The sequence below is a fragment of the Tupaia chinensis genome, unplaced genomic scaffold (genome assembly GCF_000334495.1).
Source record: "Tupaia chinensis unplaced genomic scaffold, TupChi_1.0 Scaffold145907_1, whole genome shotgun sequence".
NCBI lineage: Eukaryota > Metazoa > Chordata > Mammalia > Scandentia > Tupaiidae > Tupaia > Tupaia belangeri.
Genome location: NW_006205765.1, coordinates 213,529 through 226,479, shown reverse-complemented (window position 1 = coordinate 226,479; position 12,951 = coordinate 213,529). Strand labels below are relative to the sequence as shown.

The 12,951-nt window shown below is 41.0% G+C and overlaps 1 long non-coding RNA gene across 1 annotated transcript in view; it reads left to right on the top strand.

Annotated features, from left to right (window-relative positions):
• The window catches only part of LOC106733910 (uncharacterized), a 101,467-nt gene extending 88,592 nt beyond the window's left edge, over nucleotides 1-12,875 (top strand). Inside the window, exons 2-3 of the long non-coding RNA XR_001369750.1 lie at nucleotides 5,097-5,225; nucleotides 12,839-12,875. This is a non-coding gene — a long non-coding RNA (uncharacterized LOC106733910). The remainder of the gene's footprint in view (nucleotides 1-5,096; nucleotides 5,226-12,838) is intronic.
• The last annotated feature ends 76 nt before the right edge of the window (nucleotides 12,876-12,951 follow it).

Below are 12,951 nucleotides of genomic sequence, written 5' to 3'. Positions count from 1 at the left end.
GAGTGTGTGAGTGAATTGAGGATCACGAAAGTGACCTGCGTATCAGGGAAGCAATTTCCATATCGATAGAAAACTTCTAATAAAAGCTACAAGGCAAAGAGCAACTCTTAGAAACAGAAGTCCACTGTTGATTATATGATGTTCCCTGGCTTTGGGCTGCCAATACAAAGTTCTGCTGATGAATGCTTGTTATTGTATTAGCAAGTCGTAGGGGAGAGTCACTTGTGTTTAGGAACTACCGACCTTGTTAATTCACTGGCTTGCAGATATAACCAAAGAGGATAAGTTTGATTTGGAAAAGCACAAGTACCAGTTCCTCTTGAGTTCCCAACAGAAAAAGGAAAATAAAATGAATTTTACAAATGTTAAATGAAGAATTTTAGTAACTTAAACAAAAAGTGCCAGAATTTTCAGAAACTTAAGTATTTTGATAATCACTGCTCTGATTTCAGAAATAAAGGAGATAATTTCTACTCTCAGGGAATTCTCTTATTACAGAGAGTGTGAAATGACATAATTCAGGCAATGAAACCATATTACTAACTCAATGAAAATATACTGATGTTGAAGTAATTAAGTGACCATTGGTAATTAACTGCCCTGGTATTCAGACAGTTATGGCTGCCTTGAGGCTTGGGCTGTGGTGGGTCGTTCTGGGTAGATGGGAAAATGGGGCCAATGAGAATAAGAGTGGTTTAAGAGGGGATAGCCAACTTCTTCATCTTCCTTCTACTCCTCCTTGTCCTGATCTCCACATTACTAAAATTGATGCTTGTCTCTTGGTTCCCACTAACCTGGTCACTCCTTCACAATCTCTTTTGCTGGTATCTTTGTAGGTTTCTGATAGCTATATACTGGAGGAGTCCATAGATAGTCTCTAGGTCATTTCTCTCTTTTTTTTCCCACATTTACTTCCTAGGTGGCATTCAGTCACATGGATTTAATACCATCTGAATGCTGATGGCTTCTAAAGAATCTCCCTGAATTACAGACCTGTATATACAATTGTCTACTTGATAACTTCAGTTAGTACAGTACACATCTTGAACTTGCCATATCCAAACCTGAGTTTCTGATTATCATCCACAATTAGCTCTACCAGTAGCTTTCTCCTCTTGGTTAATTTAATCTTACTTTTCAATGATCTTGGCACTATCCTTGACTTTTCTTTCTCTCACTTTCATCTAGACCATGAAAACATTCTGATGGCTTCTCCCTCTCAACTGTCCCTACCTTGGTCCAAGCTACCATCATCTTTCATCTCCTCACCAACCCTCTCACTTTACCCTTGCCTCTCCGCAGTCTTTTCCCAACCAGTGGCTGAATGATCCTATTGAAATCCAATCTAATACCTACCTCATGTGGCTGCCATGAGGACCAGTTGAGGTAATGCATGTAAACTATTGATATTGTCAAACGATCTTAGTGGATCACGGAAAATCTCCCAAAACTTGGCCCTTGCTTCTTGTCTACCCTCATGTTTCTTTGTGCTTCACAATACTGCATTCTGACAATAAAGAACTTGTTCCAATTTCTTAAAATCATGTCTTTTATATGATTTTTTGTACCAATCTCTCTTTCTCAAACCCTCTTACCTCAAGTCACTAGGATTTAGCACAATTAGTTCCTTCTCCTTCTCCATGTCTCCCTTTCTTCCCAGCTGTATCACCTTCTTCTGTGCTATTTCTGAATTTTGAACAAGTTTATTGACTGCATTACAAGACTGATTTACATGTCTGCTATCTTTACTTGACCCTGACTTCCACAAGTACGTAGGTGGAATTTTATTCATTTGCATCTTCAATACCTTGTACAGTCTAATACCTACTAGATGTTTGGTGAGCAAGTGAATGAATGCATGCATGTACATGCTGGGAACATGGTCACTCTATTTTAAGATAGTTCTCATAAATCGGTAAGCAAGGATATGTAAAGATTAAGAAAACACACAAACCACTGAGGCATAATGAAATGAACACATTTCAGATATCAAGCTAAATAAGGATAAGACAGGGCTGGAAGTGAGAGCAGCATTGGGATGCAGATACTGAAATTTTGAACTGAGAGGGTGGTTGCCTGCCTTTTGGCCTCTTTATGGTTCCTCTTGGTGTGGCTGGCTTTTGTCCTATGGATGGTACAAAGCAATTTCCTGATGGATGGTGAGATAGAAGCCAGTGGTATTGTACCCCAATTCTGAGTACAGTGCTGCAGAAGCCCTGAATGGTGAGCAGACACTAACAGCTCTCTTTATAGAGGCCTTGGGTAATATTGCCTTAGGAACTCAGCCTCAAGTAATTTTTAATTCAGATGAATTAATGAAGGAAAATTTCCCGGCACAATGGAGCATTCTGGCATGGTATCAGTGACTTCAGACTTCTTTTTTTGTTTTTTTTGAGAGGTTTTTGCTATAGGGCACATGTGCTCACCAGAAAGACAGAGACAGACAGACAGGAAGCAAGAAATCACTCCCCACCCCCAGGGGGAATGGCTATGCTGCAATCCCTTCTCCTCCATTCTCCTCTTGGGATCTTGGGCACGCACGCACACATGCCCGGCGTGAGTTTAAGCCACCAGGTCCAGGACTCGAACTGCGGTCGACTATATGGGAGTCCAGTGACATAGCCATTATGCTAACTGCTGGTCCTGTCAATGCCTTCAGACTTTCAGACACATTTGGGTTATCAGCTAAATAGAGGCTGGTGGTTTGGGACTGAAGATTAATCTGAGAAGGCCCTGCTGGGATGTTGAAATGATACAGTAGGGTCCTTTCTCTATAAACTATTAGCCTTCTATCTGGTTATGAAAATTGCTGGTCTGAAAATAAACCAACTTGTATGATAGTTGCATTTTCCTCTAGTCCCTAGGGTAAAAATGAAGTGATAATTATAGAAAAGATAAAGTGAATTGGTGCTAATATCCTGCTTGGTTAGATTCTTTACCCTGCTAGGAGGTTTCCACACCGTAGCACATAGGTTTAGATCCCAACCAGGCTGCCTTAGAGATTTATATTTATTCTGTGCCTATTGAGTGTTTTGCAAATGGACAGTGTGCAATGTATTATGCTGCTGAAGTTGGATCTTTACAACTACAGAAAAATGGCCAATGGCTGAGAAATTTCAATGGATCTAGTTTGCTGGGATTCATCTTGCATAACAAGACTAAGGCAGGAGCTCTTGTGATTTTGTTTTTTGGCTTGGTTGCGGAAGACAGGACCACATGAGTTTGTCTAGTCTGTCTAACTTCACTGTCTTCAAGTGTCATTATTAGTGAGGGGAGGAGAGTGACTTTGTCGCATACTGGCAGTTAAGGGACATGACTAAGTGCATGAAATTTTGGAGCCAGATTCTCTTCTTGAGAATTTTGTCTCTGGTGCATACTAGTTAAATAATGCAGAATTCTTCTGTGCCTCAGTTGCTCATTTGTAACATGGTAATGATAGCAGTATCTGTGTATGAGGACTAAGTAGAAGCATGTGGTATAGTTCCTGGTAACCTACTAATATGAGCTAATAATATGTGGCTTATTTCCTACAGAATAGAGACTATGGACTAGCAGTGTAAGACTACTTCTTTGTGTAGTTAAATGTGATGACCTCAAATGGGTCCAATCTTAATAAGAAAATCTTATGAGCCAGCAGGTAGCATAGTGGTTAAGGCACTGGATGTCCATGTGGCCTTCTGCAGTTTGAGTTTCAGACCCGGTAGCTTGAAACTCAGGCTGGGTGTGTGTGTGTGCATGCTCAAAATTCAGAGAGGAGAATGGAGAAGAGATTGTGGCATGGTCATTCCCTCTGGGGGTGATTTCTAGCTTTCTGTTTCTCTGTCTCTCTGGTGAGCACACATGCCCTATAGCAATAATCTCTCTTTGAGAAGAAAAGGAAAAAGGAAGAAAAAGAAAGAAAAAGGAGAGAAAGAAAGAGGAAGAAAGAAGAAAGAGGAAGGAAGGAAGGAAGAAGGGAAGGAAGGAAGAAGAAAGGAAAAGAAAGAAAACCCTAGACTGTCTCTCAGAGGACAGGAGCTCCTGATGGGGAGAAGTAAGTCAGGAGTCAATGGCTTTTTGTCTGACACTGACCTGTAGGGGAGTATGCTGGGCAGTGGGAGGAGGGTGTGAAGACTGCTGGACTTTTCCTTCCCTAGAAACTCTGCCAGGCTTTGTGAAGATTCTTTAGCTCTTTTGCTCTCCTCTGAGTACTTGTAATAAGGAGTTCCTTATAAATACAGGATTGTGGAAGGAAGGAAGAAAGGAAGGAAGGAAGAAAGGAAGAAAGGAAGAAAGGAAGAAAGGAAGAAAGGAAGAAAGGAAGAAAGGAAGAAAGGAAGAAAGAAAGAAAAAAGAAAACAAAATGAAAAGTAGTGATTAGAAGAAAGAGGAAGAAAGAAGAAAGAGGAAGGAAGGAAGGAAGAAGGGAAGGAAGGAAGAAGAAAGGAAAAGAAAGAAAACCCTAGACTGTCTCTCAGAGGACAGGAGCTCCTGATGGGGAGAAGTAAGTCAGGAGTCAATGGCTTTTTGTCTGACACTGACCTGTAGGGGAGTATGCTGGGCAGTGGGAGGAGGGTGTGAAGACTGCTGGACTTTTCCTTCCCTAGAAACTCTGCCAGGCTTTGTGAAGATTCTTTAGCTCTTTTGCTCTCCTCTGAGTACTTGTAATAAGGAGTTCCTTATAAATACAGGATTGTACAGTTTCTAAACAACCCTGTATGGTCAGTATCCCAAGGGGATTTGTGGCCCCCATTGCTTAGAGAAGAAGGAGGCTTTTACCCTAAATGCAAACAGAAGACAGGGAAATGCGACAGGTGACATCAAAGGGGGATGCCCTTGAGGTTCAAGTCTGTAGTCCAAGTATGCTGTGGAATTCTTACACCCTGATTAGTTCTCTGGTTGTCCACAAAAGGTCCTCTCAAGCCTACAGCTAAGATAATTTTCCAGGGGGGAAATGGGAGTCTAAAAGGAAAGAAAAAACACAGTATTCCATATTATTAGCGATGTTCAAACCTTGGCTTCTGAAATAAAAACTTCCTGGCACTTTGAGTCTGATGTTTCTGAATCTTGTTATGGTTTATATCTGTAAGCACTAATTTTCCTATTGTGGTCTGCAGGTGGGAAGAATGCTGGAGAAAAACGATGAGAAGAGGGGCTCAGCCAATCTCATGCAATCATTGTCCCAAAGAGAAGGAAGGCGTAAGATAAAGAGGAAGCTCAGCTTGCACATATTGAAGAAGCAGCAGGTAGTGGCGACTTGTCAATAGTTCAAACATTAGCAGTAGCCAGGAAAGGTTTCATCACTCACTCTCATTCCCCATGAAAAAGAATCGAGGGTATCAATAGTCTCCCAGGATATTATTATTTATTGGAGTGACCTTTGTTGCTAAGTAACAGCATGATTTTCAGACTGTATTAAAAAATTATAATTGGCATGAGCTTAAAATAATGTGCACTGGCATCGGAGACATTAAGCCACATAGTGGGGATGTAAATTAGCCAGAAAGGTTCACGGGGGGGTCAGTGCAATTGTCAGATAATGCTGAACCAAGTCAAATTAATTTCTAATAATTTGTAGAAGGCAGGAAGCAGAGAACCACAAGCTCCTAGAAGCTGTAGGAAAGCATTACAAAACTTGGGAGTCAGGCTAGAAATACGGAGCCTCGTTCATGCCAAAAAGCATTAAGACCAGCAACTAAAATGTCATTTTCTTAGTTCAGGTACAATCTCATTGCAAGTTCTTTTTTTCTTGATTTTGCTGGGCAGAAAACTAAATAATGACAGAGGGTCCAGAGAGGATCTCCTACCCCCAGGCTGCCTGCCTAAATGCTGTCTGTGAATTTTAACCAGGGTTAGAAGACGTTCAAGTGTCAGCAACAGGTTAAGTGTTGAACTGATCATTAAGCTAGGCCCAATTCCTTCTCAGCAGGCTGAAAATCTAAATAAGCTAGGTAGGCAGAACACCAAGTAAATTAAGATACATCTTATCCTTTCACCCCACTGTGAAATGGAATCTTAATGTACATCAGCCTGGTGGGGAGAAGAATAAACTCTGGCTATGGAGTTGGAGTGGAAGGGTGAGTGTGAAGCCAGAAGAGGGCTGCTTTCAGGGGCCTTTTTGCAATTCCCCAGATTATATTATTAAGGAGAGAAAACATATCTACTAGTTAATTCTCATCACCTCCTGAAACTAGGAGAGCCAACAGAATTTTAGGGCTGGAGTTCTTTGAGAACTGCAAAGTCCTGAATGTTTATGAAGCTGCCCAAGGCAACTGAAGACTAGCCTCCTTGAAGGGCGAATCTGTGAAGGTTTTCTGAGAGCACAACAAGGGATTTGAATGGAGACTAATTTAGATTCACTGCTGGACCATTCTAGGAGCCTCTGGTCCTTCCGCTACCCAGAGACAAGCTCTGGGATGGGGAACTCAAAGGAAGAGCTTCTTTTCTGTCTATGGCAAATACTGCAATTATTCTCTAATGTCTGTGTTCGCTTCTTCTTGAGCATAGGAGACCATGATTTTCAGCTTCAAGGAGAAGCATCTAAATTTCACTGGGGAAGGGAGCTACTCAGTAGAATGAAGTCCTTGCAGTAGGAGTCTGAGCAGCATAAAAACCTACTGGGGGACATTATTATTAAGTATTAATAGAGATTGCTGATTTATTATTCTGGGCCTTTCTCAAATAAGCATAGCTTATCTCTCTACCTAATTAATAAGCTTTTAGAGAGTGTATTTCATGGTCAGACAAATCTACACTCACATTCCAGACTGCCACTTGCCTAGCTGTTTGTTCTTAGGCAAGTTGCTTATATTTTGGGGGGATTGATCTCTTCCTGTAGAAGGCAGAGGTAGTAATAGACTTGATGGCTCAGAAGGTTGTGGGGTTAAAATGAGATGAGTAAAAGCATGTGGCTCAGGGCCTGGCATGTAGTCAGTGGCCAATAAATCTTTTTCTGTATAACATTGAGATCAGTAACTCTTTTTTCTGGGAGTTTTATAAACGGGACTTGTATTTTTTTTTTTTTTGTACTCCTGGAATTTCTAGATCTTTATTGTTAGCTAAGAATACTAATAATTGTTTGGGAAATGTCTGCTCACAGTTCTTTAGAGTCCTGGTGGTCAAAGAGAGACTGTTTCTGTAGGATGGGGCTTCTGGGAGTACGGCATCTTCCTATTAGGAAGATGACCCAGATCTTTGGAGTAAGCATTGACTTTGGAGTCGAACAATCTGATTCAAATTCTAGCTCTGTCACTTAGCAGAAGCATGACCTTGTATAGGTGATACAGCTTCTCTAAGTCTAGGTCATCTTGTGTATAAAAGGAGGTGAGGACTCCTGTCATGGGATTGTTATGGAGATACATTATACAATAGGTAACTGACTGAGCAGTTCTGAAAATAGCCAACACAATTCAATATCAGTAGAAACATAGATTTTTTTTTTGGAGAGGTTTTTGCTATAGGGCGCATGCGCTCTCCAGACAGACAGAGAGAGACAGAGAGATGGAAAGCGAGAAATCACCCCCAGGAGGGATGGCCACGCTGCAATCCCTTCTCCTCCATTCTCCTCTCGGGATCTTGGGCATGCATGCACACGCACCCAGTGTGAGTTTAAGCCACTGGGTCCAGGACTCGAACTGCTGTCGACTACGTGGGAGTCCAATGACATAGCCATTATGCTAACTGCTGGTCCTGAAACATAGATCATTTTTATCTTCTGACTTTTTCTTATGTTTAGGGTTTAAGAGTTTGCTAGAGCCAACGATTGTTAACATTCTTCAGAATTTCTAAAAAAATTAGATAATCTGTTTTAAATCAAAATGTTATTTTCCATGTTTTAATGACAATACATGTTCATTACAGAACATTAAAAAAATAAAGCAGAGAATCACAATAAATAAAATGAAAACAGACTAATTCTGCAACTCAGAAATAATACCTAGAGGTATTTACATTTCTGAATCGTGCTATGTGTGTTTTAAAAAAACTGGCTTTTCTGAGTTTTCTATTATATTATGAACTTTCTTTCTTTCAGAATGTAAATTCTATTTATGGTCATTGAGAAATAAATAGAATAAATGAATGAATATATTCTTATTTGTTGAGAATGAAAATGGTCTTCAATGGCTAGCCCAATATCTTAATGTATGAACCACTGTATCTTTAGTCTCTTAGTGTTGTGTGAACATGCTGATTTTTAATTATAAAGAACATTTTGAAGACATTCGGATTGGCCATTTTCCATTTGCCTCTCCAGATTTATTACCTTTCCTTCCCTTATACTACTTTCTGCTCTAGGAGGCTCATAGATATACTTTACCTCAATTACTCTAGCTTTTTGACTTCTGCTTGGTTTTGGCCAATTTGGGACCCAGGTTTACCTATTATCCCAGGTTGTTGCCTGCTTTGCGTGAAGGTTACAGATCACAGTGCCTCTAAGGTGCCCTTTTTATCTTCCTTTTTCCCAGATGGGGTCTCCTACGTTAGCCTCCCTGGTACTGGGACTATAAGTAGGTGCACTACTGTGCCAGCTTCTTATGGTGGGGCAGGACCTCAGCCTGACTAGCAGCAGTATCCAGCACTCACGACCACAGCTGGGCCTTTTCTTCCTATGGTTCTTTGGTCTAGATTCCAGCACTCTCTTCCTGTCCATACCTAGGAATGTAATGCTACACCATTCACCCTGGAGTACCAATCTATCCTTTGCATACTTTCTATACCTGTCTCTAACTTTTGTAAACTGCTGCTTAATAACCCCTTAAAATTATTCTGAGTTTGCTTTCTAGTCTCTGCTGAAATGCTGACTATGTGCTGTAAATATAAATATAGGTGTATGTTTAGCAATTTATGTACATGTCTGATCATTCCTTCTGATACATTTCTATAAGCCAGTTTAAAATAGCTGATCCTTAGTTTTTTCATCTATAAAGCGACCTTAGTAATAATACCCAACTCACAGGTTGGTGGGAGGATAAGTATGATAATGTATGAGAATTCTTTATAACCTATAAATTATTTTATATATAAGAATGGGTTGGGACCAGCAGTTAGCGTAATGGCTATGTTGCTGGACTCCCATGTAGTCGACCGCGGTTCATGTCCCGGACCTGGTGGCTTAAAACTCACGCCGGGTGCGTGTGCGTGCATGCCCAAGATCCCGAGAGGAGACTGGAGGAGAAGGGACTGCGGCATGGCCATCTCCTCTGGGGGGTGATTTCTCGTTTTCTATCTCTGTCTGTCTGTCTGTCTGGCAAGCGCATGCGCCCTATAACAAAAACCTCTTAAAAAAAAATAAAGAAGAATGGGTTATAATGACCATCTATTTAACCCCAAGGGGAACACTGAGAGGTCTCAGTCTGGCTTCAGGATAAGGTTTTTCCATCTTCAGAATATTTTGAAAATTTAAAAGTAGCTGTGGCTAACAGATCCCTCTGCCCTGCTACTATTAACTTCACATTCTTGGCTTTCCTATTTTAAAAAGAGATGACCTTGGGAAACTGTTGTCCACACACCTGGTAAGTCATTATTTCTGTAAAGCATTTAACAGGAGTTGTAGGCTGTGGATTCCCTTGGGTGGCATATGCCAATACGTGGTTTGAAGTTCAGCTGACCCGGGAGAATTCACTCTTCAAACAAAAGTGAGCAGTCTCTTTTGAGCTCAAGGGCTGATCTACTCTATTGCATTCAGCATTAGATCTATTTTTTTAAAAATCCATTCAAGCACGTAAGGTAAAAATTGCCTTATTGGCTTTTTGTCTGAAATTTTGGCAGAGCATAGACAGATTTCAACATTTATTGCCCTTAGAGTGATTTTCAGCTTTGTTCCAGGAAAAATACAATTAATCTTGTGGCAGCCGTGATATCAATCCGTATGAGGGGCAAGTTGTTTCACATAGCACGCAAGGTCTCTAACTCCTTTGATGGTGCACATCTTTTTGGCTGAGAGGGAATGGAACGCACACCAGAGGAAGCCTCTTGCCCCCATTTGTGTAATTGTCTGCGAAGCCCCCAGACTCGCATGGAGCAGGGGTCAGGACTTGGCACATCCAGCTGTGCTCCATCAGCTCCAGGAACACATCTGGGAAAGTAGGTGTGAGAAGGCCCCGTGAGTGGATAGAAACGGGGTGCAGCAAGTGTCATGAGGGAGTGTGAGCAAGGTCTGGTGGACTTGCACTTGTCCTGGATGCTATGCTGCTTGACCGTGGCTGGGGAAAGGAAGAGGGCTGTAGTGCGCATTCTTTGAGACAGTGTGATTGGCTCCCTTCCTGGCACAAGTTTTGTTTTCCTAGTGGTGTACCACAGCATGAAGCTTTATCAAGTCAAGGCCAGCTGAGAGCCCAAGGGCCACAGAACATATTTATTTTCTTCCCAACAGCTTTGCAGAGCTTAGTATCAACCTGACTTTAAATCTGGCTTCACTAATTTAATTTCTCGCCGTGATAATCACCACACTGATCCTGGGGCCCAGAGAGTATTGTAGCCCTCGTCCTGTCACCAAAGCAACCTGTGATCTTCAAGTCGCTTAATGTCTCTGAGTCAGGACCTCCTGCTTTGCAAAAGAAGTTGCATTTGATCACAATTTCTTGAATGTCTTACTGAAGGGACTCCTCTGATTCCTTCCCCACAAATGCCCTGATCTTCTGCTAAATAAAATACATTGTGATTTTTGTTTGTTTGTTTCCCAATAAATACTCCAATTCATCCCTTGTTAATTAATTATTACTTTTTGAAAAGTTATATTTAATCACTGTACATCTTTTTTTTTTTTTTTTTTGAGAGGTTTTTGCTATAGGGGGCGTGTGCTCACCAGACAGACAGAGACAGAGAGACAGAAAGCGAGAAATCATCCCCCAGGGGGGATGGCCACACTGCAATCCCTTCTCCTCCATTCTCCTCTCAGAATCTTGGGCACTCACGCACATGCGCCCAGCATGAGTTTTAAGCCACCGGGTCCGGGACGCAAACCGCGGTCAACGATGTGGGAGTCCAGTGACATAGCCATTACACCAACTGCTGGTCCCAATTACTGTACATCTTTTTAGCATGCAGAATTTTTTATGTTAAAACATTTAACACATCAGGTCATTAGCCTGTATTAAAACCAGTATAGAAAAAACACACACAGAAACATTGATCAAGGATATTGATATAGAAATATAAATGGGGGAAATTTTAATTTTACTACAACATGAGAGGAGAAACAACCTATTCTCTACTTGATAAGACTGTATACATGCTTTTTTAAAAAATTAATTATTTTTATTTCCCAGCATGAATACGGTATGTATCAGTCAAGTCAAAGATATTACTGTGTACATTATCAGCAGATAACTTTTCATTTTTGTGACCATTAAATTCCTTTTAAAAGTAACCCATTGAAAGTGTTCATGCTCCCCCCTCTACGCAGGTTCAGAATCAGTAAACCTACGGTAGGTTTAGACCTCTGTTTTATGAAGTAAGTTTTTAGGGACTCAGATGTGTGGTCGGATTTAAGAACCACTGACTTACAGCTTAATCTCCTTACTTTTAAAGTGTATTTATTTCTTTCATGAGAATGAGAGACTGAGGAAAAGAGAGAGGCAGAAACAGAGAGAGGGAGACAAGCACCCTCAGCAAAGTCTCATGCTTCCATCCCCGCTCCTCACCCCTCCCCTTTCACAGCCCGCCAGAACCATGAGCACACACTGGACTTCTACACGTTGATGTGTGGACACTGAGCCCACCATCTGCCAAATGGATTTAGCATCACTTGAGAGGTGGCCCCAAACCCCTTATTTTACTGCGTTTTCAGTGAAGTATCTTTTAATGTCATATAAACATGGAACTACCCATGGCAAGTTTTCTTGTGTTTACTATCATTAAGAAAGGTTACATCTTTTATTTCATTTCATGTTGAATTTTTCAAAATGTTCTCACTTTTCTTACTTTGTTGGACTCTCATAAAAGCCCTTGAAGGTCAGTAGGAGTGGCACTTGTCCCCTTCTAGCAGCTGTGGGCAAGAAGGGAGAGACGGCCCAGGGAGGACTTGCTGAAGGTCTTGCAGTGCATTAGTGGCCCTGCTGGTTCGAGAGTCTCGTGCTTGTATTCCCCTTTGGGAGATGCTCACATTTAATTCTAGAGTGCCACACACCTTATTTTGTATTTTATCATATTTAATTTCTGTATTAAACATTCACAATTAGCCTTAAAAGAAATGATTGATGGTCTTTTCTCACTTTAAAAAGAGTGCTTCACAGATACATAAAGGTAAGAAGCTGTTAGGGAGGTTTTATGGCAGATGGTTTTTGGCAGCAATTGCTTTTCTTTTATGGCAGTCTGGAAATTTTCCTGGGTAATAACTTTCTTTTCTTTTTAACAGGCATAAAATAAAGAGGTTCTAGATAGTTGGATCATTATCAAATGATTTTCCAAAGACAACCATAAATTGTCAACACCATTTAGGCAAAAACAAAAGTCGTCCACATCTGGAAATCCAATGCATGCATCTTTGAATTTTTCTCTTTTCTTGGTCATGATCTTTATCTACCTAAACTGAATTCCTTAAGAGGCAATTAAACTGGGGAGCTGGGAGAATGAAGTTTGGGAAAAAGTCTTCATGTGACCTCCCCAAATGGTAATATTTCACTTGTGAAAGAGAAATTTACATTTTTCTTTTGCTTTCTGCAAAGATTGGAAACAAAGCAAGCTTCAGTTTAAGCTAAAGAGCTGGAAAGCGGGCCTTCGCGTGGCCCCTGGGCCTGCGCATAGCCGCCAGCTGCAGGAGGCAAGCTGAGGCAGAAAACAAGGATGAAGAACTTGCAACTGTAAGCAAGAGAAAAAAAACTTTAGCTGTCTTAAACTAATTGAGAAATATATTGTATAGGAGGATGTTCTCTACCTATGGACAGTGAGAAGATGATGGTTACCAGCCCTGCATTACCTCAGGGAAAAACAAGAACTACTCTGCCATTCTTAAGGAAGCCAGATACCCAAGGA